Source organism: Anomalospiza imberbis, chromosome 10, assembly GCF_031753505.1.
Source record: "Anomalospiza imberbis isolate Cuckoo-Finch-1a 21T00152 chromosome 10, ASM3175350v1, whole genome shotgun sequence".
NCBI classification, from domain to species: domain Eukaryota; kingdom Metazoa; phylum Chordata; class Aves; order Passeriformes; family Viduidae; genus Anomalospiza; species Anomalospiza imberbis.
The window spans coordinates 7,462,501-7,468,032 of record NC_089690.1 but is presented as its reverse complement, the minus strand read 5'-3'; positions in this window follow the sequence as shown (position 1 = coordinate 7,468,032).

The window sequence follows — 5,532 nt, the reverse complement described above, 5'->3', positions numbered from 1 at the left end:
TGAGAAAATGTTTCATAGAACTGTTATATAACTTTGTTGAATAGGATATTGTAAATAATTAATCCAAATGAAAGACCTGGGGGATCTTTGGCAGGAATTAAACATGAAAAGAAAAGTGATTGGCCTCTGTCTTTTTTAGAAAAAAAACAGATTCAAAGACACCAACAGTGACTGCAAAATTTCAGAATTTTTGTAGGGCTTGTACTGATGGAAGTTCTAAAGATAAAGTGTATTGTGTGTTAAAGGTCTTTTCCAACCTAAATGATTCCATGATACACAAAAAAGAAATTAGGGATAGTTATGCAATTGTTGTCTAGTACCTCTTGTAAAAGGACAGTTCATTACAGTACTTCAACCCCAGCAGTTTTCAGTCTTCTCTTCAGAGAGCCACTCATGTATCTGTGCCTCAAAATGAATGTTTCAATAAATTATCACTTTGTCTCTTTGATTAGAAGCAAAATTTTAATAAGGTTCAGTTCAAACCCAAGAACATCTCTGATAACTTACTGCAACACAATAAGCTGGAACATAAAGGAGATGCTGAAATACTTTTAAAAAACTAATAAGGTTCTACCTGGCTAAATCAAGTTATTGCGTAAATCATCATTTGCATTCATCAGAAGTCAGTTGTCATCCAGTATCACAAAACAGTTTTGTCTTCCTGAGCCTCCAGAAACTACTAAAAGGGAAAATAATCCTTGAAAACAAAACAAAAAAAAAAAGTGAGAATTTCCTCATGAGACTTTTTTCACAGTTTATTAAGTTTTGAATCTTTTATTACATAACTCCTGTAAAACTTTTACTGGCTAAGCAAATCATGCAGAAAGTTGCTTTGAAGAGCCATAAACCAGACTTGTCTCTGGTCAAGGCTATCAGTTACCATCAGCTTGTTACCTCAGCGGGGAATCTGGGCCACATTCCTGCTTCTCTTGAAATCCAGTTTCCTAATTTGGCAGCTGCAGCAGCACAGCTGTTCCCACAGAGCATGGTCACTGTGGCAGTGACAGTCTCACCCCACATCCAGACCCACTGCATTTCTGGAAAAGCATTTCTGCTTTTCCAGGCTGGGAGAAGGGAAGGTCAGCACTTCAGCTGCGCACCCGTGTAGGTTACATCTGCTTTTTATTTTCTCAGGCCATAACATAAATAGCATAGGCAAAATGTTCCCTGGCTGTGAAGTTATTGAAGCTTTTGAGCAGAAGTGTTTAAGTGTGTCCAAGGAACATCAATGATCCATTCCCACCACAACTGAAATCTTGACACCTACATTACTGCAAGGGTTCAGCAGTCAAAATATACAACAGGAAGTGAGTAGAGGTTCTGGATGTTTTAATCTCCTGCACTCTCACTGCAGGGGACTATTCCTGTTTCAGGGCAGGAAGGGAAAATAAACCTATTCTAAAAGTCTTGGTTAAACATTTATTTTTAATATAGATAAAGACTGGATTTCCTGATAAAAACATGAGCTTTTCTGATTATTTTGAACATCTCAAAAGTTCTCTCATTTTCAAAGCTCTTCATTTACTTTTTTTCCACTCATGTATTCAGTAGATCCCAAATTATCCCTCCCACATTTACAGAATCTTTAAGAAATCTTCTATGACTCAGATGCCTTCTTTGCACCTTCTTCCTTTCCAAGCTACTGCTTGTAACTCTGCTTCACTGGCTCCATAATTACAAATTTCAACTGAAAATATTTCTTCTCCTTCCTGATATTTTTCTCAGCTTTTCTAGCAAGAAGATTATTTTGCTGACCATTATGCACAGCTCTCTTTCCTGTGGTACTTAAACCTACTATGTTTGGAAATCCAGTATGTTAAAAATCCAGTATGAAGACCAGTGTATGCTGTGTATGCACAAATGGGATGTGTCAATTATGGGCATTGCTGACAAAAGAGCAAGATTACAGGGGAATCACTGGGAGTTGTAAGGAAGCATTAAGGTACTTAAGACCACAAGTCTCTACTAGACCTCAACAGGGTTTGTATACTCTTTGGTGGGATTTTGTTTTGTTTTAAATGCTACAGTTAGTAATAAACAAATAGCACTTTGTTATACTATAGTCTAACTCAAAATTCATCATTAAGGTTCAATAACTTGAAGTAAAATAGGCTTACAAGAAAATATTCACAACAGAAATGTGGGCAATTTACACTAAAAATAAACAGAAGGAACTGAAACTTCTGAATATACTGATGTTCATAACTAATTAAAGACAAAACCAAAGGTTCTCTCTGACCATATAGTAGCACTCTTATCCTATTTTGCCTTTTATCTTCCTTTCATAACATAGTTGTGGTGTTGCTTTTACAAAAAGACAATTTTGTTTTGTAGCTTTGTTTTGCTTTTAAAACTGCTCTAAGCACTTTAAAGACATGAACTAAGTGGTACTTTAGATTAAAAAAAAATCATAAAGCAGAATTGCATAACTCTATAATCACAGGGAACACTCTTAGACAATAACTACAAGGATATATTCAGTAATATATTCAATAATATTATCTCTTCTAAATACACAAGATCATCAAGAAATCTGCAGGAGTTTCCTCGTAAACAATTTAGGTGTATTTTACTGTATTTTTCCCTGTTCATGTTACTCTAAAAAATTTCACTAACTTCTATTCATTTTCAGCTAAGACTGCAGTGCAATGCTTTCACATAACACAAATTTTTTCTTTTCAAAGCCTCTATGGGAAACCTTAACCCTGACTGCACCTATGTTTCCATCTGGAGTGTGCCAAGTTTCAGGGATTTGCCAGACTTGCATACACAAGAGTTTATTAGCTCTGTAATTAATTTTATGTGCATGAAAGCATAAATGCATATTGGGTACAGATTTCATCATCTGGGTCTTTCCATAAATGAAGACAGTGATTCCATACGACGAAGAAAGAAAAGGAAGGAAGGAAAGGAAGGAAGGAAAGAAAAGAAGGAAAGAAAAGAAGGAAAGAAAGGAAGGAAGAAAATTCTCTTTTTTGCTTACTCCCTGTAATGGTAGTAGAGACTCAGACCAGTGGTTGAAGAGGTGCTGAAAAAAAATTAGCTGCTTGTCTCTATTTTGCACAGTACTAAATATTGCATCAACATGCACCACTCAAAATACTTGTAATACTCAAAATTTCATCTCTGAAATAAAGAACTACAAATGCTTTATAACCTCTGCTGCTTCTGAAGCTTTCCCACTATGAGAAGACTGATAGTGAGGCTATCTGGTGTTTCAACTCTTTAGTAAAGTGAATAAGCACCAGCATCTCATACCACTAAGCACATCATGGGGAAATCCTTTTCAGGAGAAGTGGGGAACTGCCACTATTTTAAAGAAAAATCATCATCACTATCATCACAGTTCCTGATTACAGATGAATAACCAAGGAGGAAAACATACAATATTTCACAAGTTCTGGAGGTGTTCTACTTTCACTGTTCAGGATTTTGATTCCACTTGCCACACATTGCTTGATAAGGGCTGAGGTTTTTTGATAGTCTCTTTCATTATCTTTCTCAGAATAATAGGGATTTATCAATCAAAATTCTTTTGCATTTCCAGCAACAGCCAGAACCATGCAAATAATTGTGCAAGTTGTGACTTCACCTAGTAACAAATGCTGCCTGCAACAAAATGAGACACAAAACTGGAGACTGACAGATTCCACTATTTTTTCCAGTTCCAAGTCATGTTCCAAAGCAGACTGGAGCTGCTGCAGGCTTGTTTCTTTTAGTTCAATATCTTCTTTAAAGTATTTTTTCAATTTGTCAATGCAATGCATTATTGCCATGTACTAATTTTGCAGGTCCATGCTTAAAATTATCATGTTCCTATGAGTTCATTCCAAGCACAGTCACTTGTTTTATTTTATACTGCATCCAGTTTTATTTTATACTGCATCCAGATTTTTTAGTCTATGGCAGCTAATGATGCTGCCTCTTCTCTGAGCTTCAAATATACTGGCAGTTGCATTCTAAGTCATTATAATATTAGCAAACACACTGAAGATAAAAATTAATTTATATTTCCCAAATCAATTGCATCTGAAAATAATAAGAATTTGGCAATGAATACAATTGCTTCGATAATCTAATCTAGAAATTTTAATACCTGCTACTCCTGAACAAAATTTTGCAAAGCACCTTTTGTTCATTTGCCCATCTCCCATTTTGCACTCTGGTATTCAGTCCGATTGTTGTGAGACATCTGTAAAAATTATCTGCAGCGTCTCTATTGCCATAATGCAGACAATCCAGCAGCTCTCCTCATGAACTGCAGAAGCAAAAGCAAGCACCTCTCCATGCTGCACACTAGTGTGCATTTCTGCATGTTTGATAAGGCTTTCAGTAGAGTTGCAGTGAGAGGTATTTCCAGCTGCCATTTGATGGACAGTCTGATCCTGGCTGGTTACTGTAAAACATAATCTGAAATAGAACCATGGCATATTTTTAACTTCCTGACATACACAGCAGTCTGCTGCTGAGGAATTTTCCTCTCCCCAAAGTGATGAGCAGACAAGGCACCACTGATGCTGCTCACGCTTTGCTCAGTGGGAGGTAATGCAAAAGCAGCTCAACAACAAATATTATATTAACAGCTGCTCCTTCTCCTCTCCCTCTCCCATCTCAGGTTCAGAGTTGGGAAGTGATAACAGACAGGACAGACAGCAGTCTTCTTCAAGCAAAAGGAGTGAAAAGAAGAAAAATCATGTGGTAAGTGATTGCTAGGAGAACAGAATTTACTGAGAATGCACTGGGCTGAAGGTAAATAAATAACTGACCTCTGTATTCAGTGTGGTACTGAGCAGCTACAGCCAGGGATAGAATGTGTCAGAGCAACAAAGTAATCTCTCAGTTGTACGGATGTCTCTGAAGGTCCTCCAGATTTATAGCTGGTGTTTCTCTAGCTCTGTAGTGTGGATATCAACCTGTCGGTTCATTGATGCTGCACTTACTATGATGCACTTACTAAGTGTGGGTGTATTTAGCATCAAATACGGACAACAAAACATATTCTATACTTACTGACACATGAAACACAGTAAATTATTTCCCCAAATAAAATAGCCAAAAGTTTAAAGGATCTATTTCTTTGAATACATTTGATAAAACAATATTATGAAGGATGCACATGTTTTAATTCCTCAAAAACATAAAAATGAAATGTTACAGAGATAGGTTATGTACGTATCTGGTATTATGTAGATTATAAATCTTTCATTTGTGATATTCCTTCATTTTCAAACAAAAAAAAAAATTCCCCACCACATACCTCTATGTCTGTATCTAACATAGACTGGTTTGGACTCCAGAGATGGTATTGATGACACAACATAGATTAAAAGCAAATATTGTGAAGTATACAGAGCCTCAGAGTTTCCAATCAAATGTGATTATTTTTAGAAATGTTAGTTTTGGACTGCAATCCATTAACAGACCAGTTCAAACCCCAGCAGACCATTAACAGGCTATTAGAGTTCATACAGAATTATCTGTCTGACAAACAATCCCTTTCTCACTGGCTCCTCTACTGAACACGAGTGCTGG